General features: G+C 50.1%; 1 protein-coding gene across 2 annotated transcripts in view; it reads left to right on the top strand.

Annotated features, from left to right (window-relative positions):
- Positions 1-19,090, top strand: part of LIN7A (lin-7 cell polarity scaffold A) — a 465,312-nt gene that overhangs the window by 303,959 nt on the left and 142,263 nt on the right. The window lies entirely within an intron of this gene.

Genomic DNA, 19,090 nt, shown 5'->3' with positions numbered 1-19,090 from the left:
TACCCTTTTTTCGTTATATATTAATAGGGTTGTCAACTACTTTGCTAATCACCCCACAGATGCCCCGTCACTAGCGGGAATGAAAATACCTCTACTCATGTTCGCTGACGATACCCTTTTAATATCTAAAACCAGACAGGGTCTTCAGCAGGCCCTGTCTAGGTTCGAGTTATTCTGTCACGAACATGAGTTGGAGGTAAATGTTTCTAAGACTAAGTTTATGGTCTTAAGATGCCACAACCAGATCACCGCAAGGGTCACAATGGGGGGTATGCCCCTAGAACAAATAAAGCTGTTCACATACTTAGGAGTTACATTTAGTGACACCTTAAGTTGGACTCCCCAGATTGAGCTTATGGCCTTGAAACATCTGCAGATTGGAGGTGCGCTGATTAAAGAGCATAAACGCTCTTTCACTCGGCCTATCTCTCCCCTAATTAAGATTTACGGATCCAAGGTTCTTCCCTCTGTTCTCTATGGGGCGGAACTTTGGGGGTTTAGTAACTTGGACCCGTTGAGAGTAGCCCAAAACAAATTTCTTAGGGTGGCCTCTGGTCTGCCGCAGTCAACCCCTAGGATCCCACTCATGTATGATCTTGGGTGTCTACCGGTTGAGGAGCAGGCTAGATTTCGCCCACTGGCGTTTAGGAGGCGCCTATGGACGACGCCGGAACTCAACCTGTATGCTAGGGCATGCCTAGATGTCAGAGCTATCTCTGGTTCATCGAACATAAGCTGGTTTAGAGATCTTAGATCATCACTCTATGCCCTGGGGTTAAGAGAACTATGGGTATCTCCTGACTCAGCAGTCTTTCCCTCAAAGAAAATATTAAAAGCGCTGTATTGGGATTGGGTGACCTCAAACCGTCACCAGAGATTGCCTGCAAACAACCTATCTAGCAAATTCATCGACCTTAAAGATGCCCCCAAGCTCGAAAAATATTGGGATCTGATCACCAAACCAATGGATCGCAAATTGTTCCATCAATTTAGATGTGGTACGCTTCCATTAAGGGTGTTTACCAACAAATGGTGTTCAAATGGGCCAGAGTGCTGTCCGCACTGTCAAGTTCTGGGTGAAAGTGTTGATCACTTTTTGTTTGTATGCCCTTTGTATGCTGCTCCTAGGTCCAAATGGCTCAGCCCGGTCTGCAGAAGCTATTGAGGCCAGCAGAATCCTAAGAACTAACCTAATGCCTCTTATTGTCATTGGTGTGGCAAAATACCTTGGATGGGCGTGGGTGATTAGAACTAGGTATTTAAAAAACAGCTAGTACCAGGTCTGTCATTGATCATTTAAACGCGACTTTCAATTGTACGTCCTTGGTCTTCCAGGTTTTTATATTGTGCTTTTAATTAATGTTCTGTACCCATTGTAAGAATGTCTGTTTAAACTGATTTAATATGTTTTAATGTCATAAAGAATCTGTATATTTTTTATCATGTATATTTTGTATGTACGTCTTTTAAGATGAAATAATCGAATAAAGACTTCTTAAATGGTAAAATAGTGACTCTCTTCTCCACGGGAAGCCAGTGGGGTCGCCGCAGGTGTTGACTGATGTGTTCATGCCGTGGGATGCCGAGGACGAGTGTAGCCGCGGTGTTCTGTATTGTTTGCAGTTTGCGAAGCAGGGACTTGTTGATGTTGGTGTAGAGTGCGTTGCCATAGTCAAGTTTGCTGGTGATGAGTGTGTGGGTGACTGTTTTCCTCAATTCAGGGGGGATCCATTTGAAGGTCTTTCGGAGGATGCGGAGGGTGTTGAAACAGCTGAAGGTGACAGCGTTGACCCATCGCTTCATGGTGAGTGATGAGCCGAGTATGATGCCGAGGTTCTTGGCGTGGTGTGAGGGGGTAGGTGGGCTTCCGAGTGCGGTGGGCCATCAGGAGTTGTCCCATGCTGAAGGGGTTCTTCTGAGGATGAGGACTTCTGTTTTCTCTGCGTTGAGTTTTAGGCAGCTGTTGGTCATACAGACTGCCACTTCTTGCCTTCCTCTCTGGAAGTTGAGTTTTGTGGTGGTGGGTCTTTGGTGAGGAAGAGGATGATCTGGGTGTAGTCTGCGTAGAATACGATGTTGAGGCCGTGTTATCAGACGATGTCTGCAAGGGGGGCCATGTAGATGTTGAAGAGGGTCGGGCTCATATATGACCCCTGTGGTAATCCACAGGTGATGTCGATGGGGCGGAGAGGATGGGCGGTAGTCCTTTGGCTGCTTCCGGTGAGGAACAAGCTGATCCGGTCTAGGGCAGTTCCTTGTATGCCGGCCTTGCGTAGTCTGGTGATTAGTCTACAGTGAGAAATGGTGTTGAAGGTCGAGGAGGATGAAGGCCGGTGAGTGGCCCTGGTACAGGAGGGTGCGAATGTCATCTGTGGCGGCGAGTAGGGCGTCTCATGCTGTGGTTGGCTCTGAATCCGAATTGGGACCAGTCGAGGATGGTGTGTTCTTCGATGAACCATGTAAGTTCCCTGTTGACTGCTTTTTCTTCAATTTGGCTGCTAATGGGAGAAGAGGGGTCAGTAGTTCTTGAGGACGTGGGGGTCCGCAGTTGGTTTCTTGAGTAGGGGCCTGACTTCGGCGTGCTTCCAGTCATCTGGGAAGGTGCCTGTTTTGAAGGTGGGGTTGAGGGTGTGTTGCAGTTGAGGTGCAATGATATTCGAGGCTCTGTGGGAGATGTGATTAAGCAATCATTTGTAAATGCACAGATGAAATGACTAATCTAAAGAACATCAATAGATGGTGAGCAGAGCACCCCAAATCATTGATGTCAACCAATAATAATCATATTGAAAGGTATTCCGATCAGGAACCATGTCTGACACCACATCATATATCCAACTTATGATGTGGACCACTTTTCCAGATGCAAAATTGTATATGGGCATAGGTGCAAGAGAGTAAAAACTCTTATCAAACTCCTCACTGTGAGAAGGTGGCCTGATATGCAGTGCTCACTATTCTAGTGAACACTATGTATCAGTCCAGCAACCCTTATTGATGATTGGTTGTAAGTCAACCTTATAGACCAGCTATCCTAGTAGCGTGGATACGAGCAGTCTAAGGCTAAAGACTCGAGAGGGCGTGTTAAGCCAGCTGTTATACCACATATACCCCTTGAACACCAAGTGAAAGGACACCACACAAGTGTTATGAAAATAAACAGTTATTTATTAAGAATCACAACAGCCCTGTACTCTTTATGAGGACAGGGTACTAAGCACAAACCAAAACTCTTATAAAAATACTTAAGTTAGCACAGTATATACAAATGCCCGAAGGGCACGGGAAAACCATATACTCAGAAAGTGGAATGCGAAATTACTAGCAGGTAAGTACAGTACTAATAGCCTTTGGAATCGCTAGGACTTGACTATAGAATCGTTAGATTACTTCTAGGAGACCCAGGGGACTCGGGTGCAGTGTGTGCACTCTCACGCGAGATGCGGGACAAAGTCTATGGTAGCTAGATTTTGCAAAGTTAGTGTTCTCGGGCGAACCCGACCTGGTAGGAGGAAAACGAAAGTGGATTCTGACCCTTGGATAGTGAGGCTATGCTGGGGCACCGAAATGCCGAAGTTACCTAGCCCAGGGGCTGCAGCTGCATAGGACTCAAAGGACGTCGGGAATCCTCGTTGACGGACCAGGAGCCTGGAAGAAAGAAGTTGCTGGCAGGCGACCAGTGAAGAAAGTTCGATGGATCCAAGCCTGGATCGAAGGAAGATGACACCTGAAAGCAGAGGGGACCAAGTTCGTGACTACTAGCCAGTAGTCAGTGGGCACCAGGAGGGCACCGGATGGTAGCCACCTCGACAAGGTGAGTGGGTGACGCTGTGCTCGAAGATCTCACGGACCAGGAGGCGTTGTCGGCGACCAGGAAGGAGGAGCGAGCTGTCCCACGAAGATAGAAGCTGTCGGCGTCGCTGGACCCAGGATTGGGCAACAAAGCCTTGGCAAATTCAAGCCCACGCGGTGGACCTAAAATGGCGTCTGGAGTGGACCAGGAGGGTCCGGGGTGCCTCTCTTGAAGAAGGAAGCAAGGGCCATCCTGGAGCAACCAGACCAGCAGCAGTGATGTCGTCGGGCGTCGTGAAGAAGGCCACAAGCCAGCCGGCTAGTAGCCACACAGCGCGGTGAGCACGCAAAAGCAGAAGGGCCCCATGCAGATCGTGGAGATGCTGGAGGGCTGATCTTCGGTGCTGGAGCTGCTCAGGGTTGGGGCTTCTCGGACCCCAAAGCACTCACCAGTGGAAGACTCGGTGGGCTTGTTACAAAGAAGTCGTGCAGTCTTGGCAATCGTCGGTCCCTCGAGGTCTCGTCGCACTCACGGTTCTCAGCTTTGCTGTAGAGGTGAGTAGAGGTCAGAGGTGCCAGGGAAGCCGGGTCTCGTCGAGCTGGGTCGTCGGATTCGTGAAGAAGGACTTGCAGCAGACCGCAGTGTTCTTAGGATGGTGCCTGCGGATGCAGGGTGACTACTCCTTAGCCACAAGGGAGAATCTTGAAGAAGAAATCTTGATGTCCTTTCGAAGAAAGTCGTGTCTTGATTCCAAAGATGATCTAATTTGAACAGGGGGCCCGCTCCCATCTTTATACTAAAAAAGGGGGCTGACCCGGTGACTAGGTCCTGCCTATGGGTGGGACTAGGAGGGGGGTGGTTACACCCCTCTGCCATGCCGGACTTTCCCCAGGCCAGGGGCTGGTGTGCCCCTGGAACTGGTTCTGACCGGCCTATGCGTAGTGAGCACCGGGGTGCCACTCAGCAGTCACCTTCCTGAAAAGCCCTGCCTACCCAGGATACACAAAACCATGTCTGGGACGGTGCTAGCACCGCCCCGGACAGGAAACCCTTTGTCCAAGCCTCCCTCGCTGGAAGGACTCCCAGCAGCAGGAGGTCAGACTCGTGTCTGTGGTGGCAGCATCCATTTTGTGGAGCTGAGGCTTCAGTTAACTTTAACCGGGGTTCACAGTTACATACATGTCGTGTCCCTCTAGAAGGGTGGAATGCTAACCCCGTCGCCAGAATTGGCGAGGGGTTAGTATTCCAATTCGTATGACACCTTACTCGACATGTTTTGATAAAGCAATACCAAAGTTAGCATTTAACCGCGAGGATTATAATGCACTTAAGAGTATATGGTATGCGATATCCTGGAACAGCTATTAGGACTTGGTTCCGCAAGCTGCAGACAGGCTCAGCTCATGCCAGAGCACCATCTCACACGATTCCAAGCACTCTGCCTTCAGGATTGTCAAGGCCTGCCATAGGAGTGACTGATAGGAATCTGTGTGTCCATTTTAGGGTTAGGTATAGGTATACTATACCTACAGCAAAGGGTGATTACACGACTTTGCCCCAGCTGTCATGCAGCCAGTTGTGTCAAATTTAGGAGGCCAGCCAGGGGTGGCATAATACATGCTGCAGCCCCTGGCAGCCCTGGGTACACCTATGCCCTGAGTTACAGGGTCTGATAAGGTGGCCCAGTACCAATTGGAAATGTACCTAGGGTACATGGAATCCATTTTACAGAGAGAGCAGTAGGCCTGGGGTCCTGATTGGCAGGGCCCCAGGTCGACTATGTCAAAAACCAGCTAAAACACAGGGCAAAAAGTTGGGGGCAACCATAGTCAGGAGGTACCTTCCTACACAACCCCCCCCCCCCAAACGAAAGGAGATGAGGCTATCCTTGTCCAGGTAAGCCTCTATTACCTAAGTGGCCATATAAGGAAGGACCAGCTCTGGCTTGGTTTCCCCCTGTGTCATGGTCCACTAGGCAACCCCTCACCCTAAGGGTATCTGAGGGTCTCCACCATAGGGAATCTCTGCCTTTGGTGTGCCTTGGGAAAGAAGAAGGCTGATGCTGGGATGGAGTACTGAAGTGAGGCTCCTCTACCTTTGGGCTCAACTTCCTCCAATCACCATTCATCATGTGTGCCTTTCTTTCTTTAGCTGAGATGCACTGAGCTCTCAGGGTCAGCCTCTGGCTACCTAAAGCTGGAGGCTGAGTCCCTCTGTTTGGCTTACTGGAGGGACAGGTCAGGTTTGGGGTTTTTAGGCCCCATGTTTGGCTGTGCCCAACAGTGTCCAGCTGTGGGAGGTCCCTAACTACTTTTAAGGGGGATCCCTCAGGAGTCTGTTCTATTTTCACTTGGCTAGGTTTACCAGCTTCAGTGATCCTAATCTTCTGATTAAGGGGTTCTTTTGGACAGGGGGCCCTTTGGGGTCCACCACTGGCCTCCCTGACCTCCACAGCCCTGGGCTGACTGAGGCAGGGTAGAGAGGTGCAGGTTACCTGCTCCAGACTGGGTCCCACCTGGGAAGGGTCCACTGACATCAGAGGTTCTGCCAGGCTAGGCCTGACTACCTCTGGGGCAGTTCCTTCAACAGGGGTAGAGTCAGTTCCCTGAGGAGGCTGGCTCTCACCTAGTGTCTGGGAGGGGGAAGACTCTTCTTCCTCCTCAATGCTCTCTGTTTGAGTGGAGTGGTCCATTGTTTCAGGCTTCACAACCTCACTATCTGTTTGAGTAGAGGCTGAGACCATTTCAACCTTGCCAACCTTTTCAGGAGGGCACTCAGTCTGTGTTTGGGCTGTGACTGTCACAGCCCTCCTATCCTGTTCTGGAAAGTCTGTCTGAGCCTGGGCAGTGGCTACCACTACCCTTCCAACCTTTTCAGGGAGGAATGGTGCTTGGACTGGGGCTGTAGCTATTACTGCCCCGCTAACCTGTCTGGATAGGCCTATCATTCTGGAGTGAGTTTCTTGTTCGACCTCAGCCCATGCTGAGAGTTCCAGGTCATTCCCCAGTAAGCAATCTACAGGTAGGTTATCTGTCACTGCCACTCTCATGGGCCCTGTGACATTACCCTAGCTGAGCTTGATTACTGCCATGGGATGCCTTCTCTTCACTCCATGAATATCTGTCACCTGATAAGTAAAACCAGGGGTCAGTTGAGCAGAGGGGACCAGATGGTCAATCACCATGGTGATGCTGGCCCCTGTGTCTCTGAATGCCTCAACTTTCTGACCATTCACTAAGACCTCTTGTCTATACTTTCCCAAAAGGTGGGGTCCAGTAGTGAAGTTGGCAAACCCCATGCCAGTCTCACAGACAAGAGTGTGGTCAGGGAACCTGGCTAGGCCATAGTCCTCCTGTTGGCCCAGAGTAATGCCCACCACATTCTTGGGGGCACTCCCACCACCTGGGGGATTACCACTAGTGGTAACAGGAGGTTTAGGAGTATTACCTGGGTGTATATTTCCCTTATTACCATTTTTAGGGCAACTGGCATCACTTTTGTAATGACCCACCTGTTTACAGGTATGGCAATAAGGTTTCTTCTGTTCTGAAGGAGTGTTCTGGGACCCACCACCCTTGTTGGAGTTTTGGGGCCCTTGGGAAGTCTTCTCTGTGGATTTATCCCCACCCTTCTCTTGAGGCTTGGTTGATTCCTTTTTCTGGTCACCACCCTGGTTTTTAGGCCTGACCCTGGTTCTGACCCATTTGTCTGCCCTCTTACCCAATTCCTGTGGAGAGGTCAGATCAGAGTCTACCAGGTGCTGGTGTAATAACTGGTTCTGACAATTATTTAAGATTTGCTCCCTCATAATTAGATTGTACAATCCTTTAAAATCAGTAACCTTACTACCCAGTAGCCAGCCTTCAAAAGCCTTAGTGGCACAATCAACAAAGTCAGTCCAATCTTGAGACTGAGTTTTCTGGGTGTCTCTGAACAGCATCCTGTATTGTTCAGTGGTTAAACCAAACCCATCAACCAGTGTATTCTTCAAGATTTGGTAATTGTTAGCATCCTCCACCCTTGTGGTGAGGAGCTTATCTCTACCTTTACCATCAAAGGAGAGCCACAAGATAGCTGCCCACTGACTTTGGGGAACACCCTGCACAGTGCAGGCTCTCTCCAAAGCAGTAATCCATTTGTGGATGTCATCCCCTTCTTTAAAGGGGGGCACTATCTTATTCAGGTGCTTTGTATCAAAACTCCTTTCCCTATTGCTAGGTTTATTGCTGCCACCAGTGGGCTGTAGCCCACATAATTCTTGCTCTCTAGCAAGGGCAAGTCTCTCTTTGGCCAGGGCAAGTTCTTCCCTTTCAATCCTCAGTTTGACTGCCCTTTCTTCAGCTTCATACACTCTCCTCTTAGGGGAAGACATCCCTCTGTGAGAAGAGTTGAGAGAGCCATTGGTTCGAAGGGATCTGTTAGAGCCTCTTGATAGAGACCTAACTCGTCCATTCCCAATGTTAAGCTGACCTGAGAGTGGGCCCAGGGGTCCCCCAGTACCAAGCTCATGTCTTCTTAAGTTGGACCTGGTTAGTCTACTGACTTCTACCTGTCCCTTATCTGCCTCATCCCCTGACAACTGGTCCTCATCCTCATCCTCAGCATCATCTGCTTCCTGGAGGGGATGGTCCTGGCTATCAAAGGGTCCCTGTAAGGAGGGCAAACTCCCATCAGGATTAGGAGAGCTAAGAAGTTTCTCAGCTTTCCTGGCATCATAAGTCTCTAAGAGACCAATCAGAAAGGAAGCTGTGGGGTTAGACCCCTGTTTTAGCTTCCTGAGGGTACACACCTGTCTCATCTCATGGAAGCTAAGAGCAGCATATTTAGAAGTGACCTGTGGAGGGTCCACTGACACAAGGGGATACTCAGACTTTCCTCCTTTGTCTGACATGCTGATTCTAGTGTGGTGTAAGTGATGCACCTACCTACACTATGTGTTTACCTACTGATCCCTTGCTAAGAGTTACAGCCAAGGTGTGCTAAGCCTTGAGGAGCTGCAACAGCTGGTTCAGTAGAACTCAGAGTATTCTAAGCTTAGTTATATGTACTAACAGTACTTATGTGATCTTTCAACAAAATATTCTTAGGATACGTGTGGTAAGACAACAGCAAGCTCAAATCCCAACCGCTGCTCACCAATGTGAGAAGGTGGCCTGATATGCAGTGCTCACTATTCTAGTGAACACTATGTATCAGTCCAGCAACCCTTATTGATGATTGGTTGTAAGTCAACCTTATAGACCAGCTATCCTAGTAGCGTGGATACGAGCAGTCTAAGGCTAAAGACTCGAGAGGGCGTGTTAAGCCAGCTGTTATACCACATATACCCCTTGAACACCAAGTGAAAGAACACCACACAAGTGTTATGAAAATAAACAGTTATTTATTAAGAATCACAACAGCCCTGTACTCTTTATGAGGACAGGGTACTAAGCACAAACCAAAACTCTTATAAAAATACTTAAGTTAGCACAGTATATACAAATGCCCGAAGGGCACGGGAAAACCATATACTCAGAAAGTGGAATGCGAAATTACTAGCAGGTAAGTACAGTACTAATAGCCTTTGGAATCGCTAGGACTTGACTATAGAATCGTTAGATTACTTCTAGGAGACCCAGGGGACTCGGGTGCAGTGTGTGCACTCTCACGCGAGATGCGGGACAAAGTCTATGGTAGCTAGATTTTGCAAAGTTAGTGTTCTCGGGCGAACCCGACCTGGTAGGAGGAAAACGAAAGTGGATTCTGACCCTTGGATAGTGAGGCTATGCTGGGGCACCGAAATGCCGAAGTTACCTAGCCCAGGGGCTGCAGCTGCATAGGACTCAAAGGACGTCGGGAATCCTCGTTGACGGACCAGGAGCCTGGAAGAAAGAAGTTGCTGGCAGGCGACCAGTGAAGAAAGTTCGATGGATCCAAGCCTGGATCGAAGGAAGATGACACCTGAAAGCAGAGGGGACCAAGTTCGTGACTACTAGCCAGTAGTCAGTGGGCACCAGGAGGGCACCGGATGGTAGCCACCTCGACAAGGTGAGTGGGTGACGCTGTGCTCGAAGATCTCACGGACCAGGAGGCGTTGTCGGCGACCAGGAAGGAGGAGCGAGCTGTCCCACGAAGATAGAAGCTGTCGGCGTCGCTGGACCCAGGATTGGGCAACAAAGCCTTGGCAAATTCAAGCCCACGCGGTGGACCTAAAATGGCGTCTGGAGTGGACCAGGAGGGTCCGGGGTGCCTCTCTTGAAGAAGGAAGCAAGGGCCATCCTGGAGCAACCAGACCAGCAGCAGTGATGTCGTCGGGCGTCGTGAAGAAGGCCACAAGCCAGCCGGCTAGTAGCCACACAGCACGGTGAGCACGCAAAAGCAGAAGGGCCCCACGCAGATCTTGGAGATGCTGGAGGGCTGATCTTCGGTGCTGGAGCTGCTCAGGGTTGGGGCTTCTCGGACCCCAAAGCACTCACCAGTGGAAGACTCGGTGGGCTTGTTACAAAGAAGTCGTGCAGTCTTGGCAATCGTCGGTCCCTCGAGGTCTCGTCGCACTCACGGTTCTCAGCTTTGCTGTAGAGGTGAGTAGAGGTCAGAGGTGCCAGGGAAGCCGGGTCTCGTCGAGCTGGGTCGTCGGATTCGTGAAGAAGGACTTGCAGCAGACCGCAGTGTTCTTAGGATGGTGCCTGCGGATGCAGGGTGACTACTCCTTAGCCACAAGGGAGAATCTTGAAGAAGAAATCTTGATGTCCTTTCGAAGAAAGTCGTGTCTTGATTCCAAAGATGATCTAATTTGAACAGGGGGCCCGCTCCCATCTTTATACTAAAAAAGGGGGCTGACCCGGTGACTAGGTCCTGCCTATGGGTGGGACTAGGAGGGGGGTGGTTACACCCCTCTGCCATGCCGGACTTTCCCCAGGCCAGGGGCTGGTGTGCCCCTGGAACTGGTTCTGACCGGCCTATGCGTAGTGAGCACCGGGGTGCCACTCAGCAGTCACCTTCCTGAAAAGCCCTGCCTACCCAGGATACACAAAACCATGTCTGGGACGGTGCTAGCACCGCCCCGGACAGGAAACCCTTTGTCCAAGCCTCCCTCGCTGGAAGGACTCCCAGCAGCAGGAGGTCAGACTCGTGTCTGTGGTGGCAGCATCCATTTTGTGGAGCTGAGGCTTCAGTTAACTTTAACCGGGGTTCACAGTTACATACATGTCGTGTCCCTCTAGAAGGGTGGAATGCTAACCCCGTCGCCAGAATTGGCGAGGGGTTAGTATTCCAATTCGTATGACACCTTACTCGACATGTTTTGATAAAGCAATACCAAAGTTAGCATTTAACCGCGAGGATTATAATGCACTTAAGAGTATATGGTATGCGATATCCTGGAACAGCTATTAGGACTTGGCTCCGCAAGCTGCAGACAGGCTCAGCTCATGCCAGAGCACCATCTCACACGATTCCAAGCACTCTGCCTTCAGGATTGTCAAGGCCTGCCATAGGAGTGACTGATAGGAATCTGTGTGTCCATTTTAGGGTTAGGTATAGGTATACTATACCTACAGCAAAGGGTGATTACACGACTTTGCCCCAGCTGTCATGCAGCCAGTTGTGTCAAATTTAGGAGGCCAGCCAGGGGTGGCATAATACATGCTGCAGCCCCTGGCAGCCCTGGGTACACCTATGCCCTGAGTTACAGGGTCTGATAAGGTGGCCCAGTACCAATTGGAAATGTACCTAGGGTACATGGAATCCATTTTACAGAGAGAGCAGTAGGCCTGGGGTCCTGATTGGCAGGGCCCCAGGTCGACTATGTCAAAAACCAGCTAAAACACAGGGCAAAAAGTTGGGGGCAACCATAGTCAGGAGGTACCTTCCTACACAACCCCCCCCCCCCCCAAACGAAAGGAGATGAGGCTATCCTTGTCCAGGTAAGCCTCTATTACCTAAGTGGCCATATAAGGAAGGACCAGCTCTGGCTTGGTTTCCCCCTGTGTCATGGTCCACTAGGCAACCCCTCACCCTAAGGGTATCTGAGGGTCTCCACCATAGGGAATCTCTGCCTTTGGTGTGCCTTGGGAAAGAAGAAGGCTGATGCTGGGATGGAGTACTGAAGTGAGGCTCCTCTACCTTTGGGCTCAACTTCCTCCAATCACCATTCATCATGTGTGCCTTTCTTTCTTTAGCTGAGATGCACTGAGCTCTCAGGGTCAGCCTCTGGCTACCTAAAGCTGGAGGCTGAGTCCCTCTGTTTGGCTTACTGGAGGGACAGGTCAGGTTTGGGGTTTTTAGGCCCCATGTTTGGCTGTGCCCAACAGTGTCCAGCTGTGGGAGGTCCCTAACTACTTTTAAGGGGGATCCCTCAGGAGTCTGTTCTATTTTCACTTGGCTAAGTTTACCAGCTTCAGTGATCCTAATCTTCTGATTAAGGGGTTCTTTTGGACAGGGGGCCCTTTGGGGTCCACCACTGGCCTCCCTGACCTCCACAGCCCTGGGCTGACTGAGGCAGGGTAGAGAGGTGCAGGTTACCTGCTCCAGACTGGGTCCCACCTGGGAAGGGTCCACTGACATCAGAGGTTCTGCCAGGCTAGGCCTGACTACCTCTGGGGCAGTTCCTTCAACAGGGGTAGAGTCAGTTCCCTGAGGAGGCTGGCTCTCACCTAGTGTCTGGGAGGGGGAAGACTCTTCTTCCTCCTCAATGCTCTCTGTTTGAGTGGAGTGGTCCATTGTTTCAGGCTTCACAACCTCACTATCTGTTTGAGTAGAGGCTGAGACCATTTCAACCTTGCCAACCTTTTCAGGAGGGCACTCAGTCTGTGTTTGGGCTGTGACTGTCACAGCCCTCCTATCCTGTTCTGGAAAGTCTGTCTGAGCCTGGGCAGTGGCTACCACTACCCTTCCAACCTTTTCAGGGAGGAATGGTGCTTGGACTGGGGCTGTAGCTATTACTGCCCCGCTAACCTGTCTGGATAGGCCTATCATTCTGGAGTGAGTTTCTTGTTCGACCTCAGCCCATGCTGAGAGTTCCAGGTCATTCCCCAGTAAGCAATCTACAGGTAGGTTATCTGTCACTGCCACTCTCATGGGCCCTGTGACATTACCCTAGCTGAGCTTGATTACTGCCATGGGATGCCTTCTCTTCACTCCATGAATATCTGTCACCTGATAAGTAAAACCAGGGGTCAGTTGAGCAGAGGGGACCAGATGGTCAATCACCATGGTGATGCTGGCCCCTGTGTCTCTGAATGCCTCAACTTTCTGACCATTCACTTAGACCTCTTGTCTATACTTTCCCAAAAGGTGGGGTCCAGTAGTGAAGTTGGCAAACCCCATGCCAGTCTCACAGACAAGAGTGTGGTCAGGGAACCTGGCTAGGCCATAGTCCTCCTGTTGGCCCAGAGTAATGCCCACCACATTCTTGGGGGCACTCCCACCACCTGGGGGATTACCACTAGTGGTAACAGGAGGTTTAGGAGTATTACCTGGGTGTATATTTCCCTTATTACCATTTTTAGGGCAACTGGCATCACTTTTGTAATGACCCACCTGTTTACAGGTATGGCAATAAGGTTTCTTCTGTTCTGAAGGAGTGTTCTGGGACCCACCACCCTTGTTGGAGTTTTGGGGCCCTTGGGAAGTCTTCTCTGTGGATTTATCCCCACCCTTCTCTTGAGGCTTGGTTGATTCCTTTTTCTGGTCACCACCCTGGTTTTTAGGCCTGACCCTGGTTCTGACCCATTTGTCTGCCCTCTTACCCAATTCCTGTGGAGAGGTCAGATCAGAGTCTACCAGGTGCTGGTGTAATAACTGGTTCTGACAATTATTTAAGATTTGCTCCCTCATAATTAGATTGTACAATCCTTTAAAATCAGTAACCTTACTACCCAGTAGCCAGCCTTCAAAAGCCTTAGTGGCACAATCAACAAAGTCAGTCCAATCTTGAGACTGAGTTTTCTGGGTGTCTCTGAACAGCATCCTGTATTGTTCAGTGGTTAAACCAAACCCATCAACCAGTGTATTCTTCAAGATTTGGTAATTGTTAGCATCCTCCACCCTTGTGGTGAGGAGCTTATCTCTACCTTTACCATCAAAGGAGAGCCACAAGATAGCTGCCCACTGACTTTGGGGAACACCCTGCACAGTGCAGGCTCTCTCCAAAGCAGTAATCCATTTGTGGATGTCATCCCCTTCTTTAAAGGGGGGCACTATCTTATTCAGGTGCTTTGTATCAAAACTCCTTTCCCTATTGCTAGGTTTATTGCTGCCACCAGTGGGCTGTAGCCCACATAATTCTTGCTCTCTAGCAAGGGCAAGTCTCTCTTTGGCCAGGGCAAGTTCTTCCCTTTCAATCCTCAGTTTGACTGCCCTTTCTTCAGCTTCATACACTCTCCTCTTAGGGGAAGACATCCCTCTGTGAGAAGAGTTGAGAGAGCCATTGGTTCGAAGGGATCTGTTAGAGCCTCTTGATAGAGACCTAACTCGTCCATTCCCAATGTTAAGCTGACCTGAGAGTGGGCCCAGGGGTCCCCCAGTACCAAGCTCATGTCTTCTTAAGTTGGACCTGGTTAGTCTACTGACTTCTACCTGTCCCTTATCTGCCTCATCCCCTGACAACTGGTCCTCATCCTCATCCTCAGCATCATCTGCTTCCTGGAGGGGATGGTCCTGGCTATCAAAGGGTCCCTGTAAGGAGGGCAAACTCCCATCAGGATTAGGAGAGCTAAGAAGTTTCTCAGCTTTCCTGGCATCATAAGTCTCTAAGAGACCAATCAGAAAGGAAGCTGTGGGGTTAGACCCCTGTTTTAGCTTCCTGAGGGTACACACCTGTCTCATCTCATGGAAGCTAAGAGCAGCATATTTAGAAGTGACCTGTGGAGGGTCCACTGACACAAGGGGATACTCAGACTTTCCTCCTTTGTCTGACATGCTGATTCTAGTGTGGTGTAAGTGATGCACCTACCTACACTATGTGTTTACCTACTGATCCCTTGCTAAGAGTTACAGCCAAGGTGTGCTAAGCCTTGAGGAGCTGCAACAGCTGGTTCAGTAGAACTCAGAGTATTCTAAGCTTAGTTATATGTACTAACAGTACTTATGTGATCTTTCAACAAAATATTCTTAGGATACGTGTGGTAAGACAACAGCAAGCTCAAATCCCAACCGCTGCTCACCAATGTGAGAAGGTGGCCTGATATGCAGTGCTCACTATTCTAGTGAACACTATGTATCAGTCCAGCAACCCTTATTGATGATTGGTTGTAAGTCAACCTTATAGACCAGCTATCCTAGTAGCGTGGATACGAGCAGTCTAAGGCTAAAGACTCGAGAGGGCGTGTTAAGCCAGCTGTTATACCACATATACCCCTTGAACACCAAGTGAAAGGACACCACACAAGTGTTATGAAAATAAACAGTTATTTATTAAGAATCACAACAGCCCTGTACTCTTTATGAGGACAGGGTACTAAGCACAAACCAAAACTCTTATAAAAATACTTAAGTTAGCACAGTATATACAAATGCCCGAAGGGCACGGGAAAACCATATACTCAGAAAGTGGAATGCGAAATTACTAGCAGGTAAGTACAGTACTAATAGCCTTTGGAATCGCTAGGACTTGACTATAGAATCGTTAGATTACTTCTAGGAGACCCAGGGGACTCGGGTGCAGTGTGTGCACTCTCACGCGAGATGCGGGACAAAGTCTATGGTAGCTAGATTTTGCAAAGTTAGTGTTCTCGGGCGAACCCGACCTGGTAGGAGGAAAACGAAAGTGGATTCTGACCCTTGGATAGTGAGGCTATGCTGGGGCACCGAAATGCCGAAGTTACCTAGCCCAGGGGCTGCAGCTGCATAGGACTCAAAGGACGTCGGGAATCCTAGTTGGCGGACCAGGAGCCTGGAAGAAAGAAGTTGCTGGCAGGCGACCAGTGAAGAAAGTTCGATGGATCCAAGCCTGGATCGAAGGAAGATGACACCTGAAAGCAGAGGGGACCAAGTTCGTGACTACTAGCCAGTAGTCAGTGGGCACCAGGAGGGCACCGGATGGTAGCCACCTCGACAAGGTGAGTGGGTGACGCTGTGCTCGAAGATCTCACGGACCAGGAGGCGTTGTCGGCGACCAGGAAGGAGGAGCGAGCTGTCCCACGAAGATAGAAGCTGTCGGCGTCGCTGGACCCAGGATTGGGCAACAAAGCCTTGGCAAATTCAAGCCCACGCGGTGGACCTAAAATGGCGTCTGGAGTGGACCAGGAGGGTCCGGGGTGCCTCTCTTGAAGAAGGAAGCAAGGGCCAGCCTGGAGCAACCAGACCAGCAGCAGTGATGTCGTCGGGCGTCGTGAAGAAGGCCACAAGCCAGCTGGCTAGTAGCCACACAGCGCGGTGAGCACGCAAAAGCAGAAGGGCCCCACGCAGATCGTGGAGATGCTGGAGGGCTGATCTTCGGTGCTGGAGCTGCTCAGGGTTGGGGCTTCTCGGACCCCAAAGCACTCACCAGTGGAAGACTCGGTGGGCTTGTTACAAAGAAGTCGTGCAGTCTTGGCGATCGTCGGTCCCTCGAGGTCTCGTCGCACTCACGGTTCTCAGCTTTGCTGTAGAGGTGAGTAGAGGTCAGAGGTGCCAGGGAAGCCGGGTCTCGTCGAGCTGGGTCGTCGGATTCGTGAAGAAGGACTTGCAGCAGACCGCAGTGTTCTTAGGATGGTGCCTGCGGATGCAGGGTGACTACTCCTTAGCCACAAGGGAGAATCTTGAAGAAGAAATCTTGATGTCCTTTCGAAGAAAGTCGTGTCTTGATTCCAAAGATGATCTAATTTGAACAGGGGGCCCGCTCCCATCTTTATACTAAAAAAGGGGGCTGACCCGGTGACTAGGTCCTGCCTATGGGTGGGACTAGGAGGGGGGTGGTTACACCCCTCTGCCATGCCGGACTTTCCCCAGGCCAGGGGCTGGTGTGCCCCTGGAACTGGTTCTGACCGGCCTATGCGTAGTGAGCACCGGGGTGCCACTCAGCAGTCACCTTCCTGAAAAGCCCTGCCTACCCAGGATACACAAAACCATGTCTGGGACGGTGCTAGCACCGCCCCGGACAGGAAACCCTTTGTCCAAGCCTCCCTCGCTGGAAGGACTCCCAGCAGCAGGAGGTCAGACTCGTGTCTGTGGTGGCAGCATCCATTTTGTGGAGCTGAGGCTTCAGTTAACTTTAACCAGGGTTCACAGTTACATACATGTCGTGTCCCTCTAGAAGGGTGGAATGCTAACCCCGTCGCCAGAATTGGCGAGGGGTTAGTATTCCAATTCGTATGACACCTTACTCGACATGTTTTGATAAAGCAATACCAAAGTTAGCATTTAACCGCGAGGATTATAATGCACTTAAGAGTATATGGTATGCGATATCCTGGAACAGCTATTAGGACTTGGTTCCGCAAGCTGCAGACAGGCTCAGCTCATGCCAGAGCACCATCTCACACGATTCCAAGCACTCTGCCTTCAGGATTGTCAAGGCCTGCCATAGGAGTGACTGATAGGAATCTGTGTGTCCATTTTAGGGTTAGGTATAGGTATACTATACCTACAGCAAAGGGTGATTACACGACTTTGCCCCAGCTGTCATGCAGCCAGTTGTGTCAAATTTAGGAGGCCAGCCAGGGGTGGCATAATACATGCTGCAGCCCCTGGCAGCCCTGGGTACACCTATGCCCTTAGTTACAGGGTCTGATAAGGTGGCCCAGTACCAATTGGAAATGTACCTAGGGTACATGGAATCCATTTTACAGAGAGAGCAGTAGGCCTGGGGTCCTGATTGGCAGGGCCCCAGGTCGACTATGTCAAAAACCAGCTAAAACACAGGGCAAAAAGTTGGGGGCAACCATAGTCAGGAGGTACCTTCCTACACTCACCATCATGTTTAAGCAACAGGGCGCTTGCCTTGTATTTACAAAGTTATCACTGTCCAATGCAGATGCCTTTGCAGAATTTAAAGTTACAGTTCAGAATGTACAAAGGTGCCTTGCGATATGCATTTGTCATTCTGAGCTGCAGTGAACACATTGGGGGCCCTTGCAATCTTCAAGGAAAAGGATTGGGAAAGGGTTACCCCCCCCCCACCCCTTGTGACTCACAATGCATCACGCACTTTGTGAATGTTCCTACAGTTGTCAATCATCAAGTGGCTATTCAATGAAGAGTATCAGAAAAAATCTCAGTGTTGTAAAAAGAACTGCCTTTTACAAGGCTCCAATACTTATGGAAACTTAGTGTTGCCCCACCAGGTGGCCAGGTAAAACATTTCGCTTTTGCCAAATATAAAATATGTGTACTAGACAGAGGTAGCTGGCCATCATTCAGACATGCCAGAACACTAAAAGAAATATGCTCAAATATGTTCCAAGCTCATGTCACGTGGCTCAAGTGGGACAAATGGATGTGTGTATTTGGCAAGGCCAAGTAGCTCGTTTAAATCAATGACAGAAAGAATGGGTCCCAATATAGAAGAACATAGTGAACCTCTGTGTAGTGTTGTGATGGCCCCCCAAGGATTACACGACATGCTTGCTTCTTTTCAGGTACCTTTATTCTTAGTCCCGGTACAGCTCCTTCCTGCGTCTTGCCTCCTGTCCCCCTGGTCATCTACTGTGCCCGCCCAGCCGCTTGACCGGATGTGGTGTCCGGTGTCCCCTTCCCCACACCCTTGACCCCAGGGTCCTAGTGCCCACTGCCTGGGCATGACATCTCCCCCTTTGTTGCAAACAAACATTTTCTGTGACGCGGCCTGTGGTCACTGGTTGATGAGTGATGGTAGAGAGAGAAAGAGAGAGAGAGAGAGAGAGAATCCTCACAGGCCCTCGTCACATTACATCGCTTCAATCAGTCTCTGTGGTTTCTTGCATGCTCTGCTCGGCCTGGTTTATCTGTTTTCCACCTGCACATTTTTTTCCTCCTTGACTGCCTCCACCGTTGGTGCTGGCTGTTCTTCTTTTTTTCTCAACTCTTTGAAAGGCGAGCTGTTTGTTGTGCCCTGCTGATGCCGTTATCATAGGTCCTTTCACCTCCGTCACCGTCAGTGGGTCCTTCGAGAACGCATTGTCCGACTTCCTCTGCTGTCTTTGCCGCACTACCACTGTGTCCCCTACTTTTAGTTTTGCTTTGGTGGCATGCCTCCTTTGATCTGCGTCACTGGTCGATGAGTGCTGATTGAGAGAGATGGTAGAGAGAGAGAGAGAGAATCCTCACAGGCCCTCGTCACATTACATCTCTTCAATCAGTCTCTGTGGTTTCTTGCATGCTCTGCTTGGCCTTGTTTATCTGTTGTCCACCTGCACA

Source organism: Lissotriton vulgaris, chromosome 1_1 (assembly GCF_964263255.1).
Source record: "Lissotriton vulgaris chromosome 1_1, aLisVul1.2, whole genome shotgun sequence".
Taxonomy (NCBI): Eukaryota; Metazoa; Chordata; class Amphibia; order Caudata; family Salamandridae; genus Lissotriton; species Lissotriton vulgaris.
The sequence above is the reverse complement of the archived record's forward strand: the minus strand, read 5'-3'. Positions and strand labels throughout refer to the sequence as shown.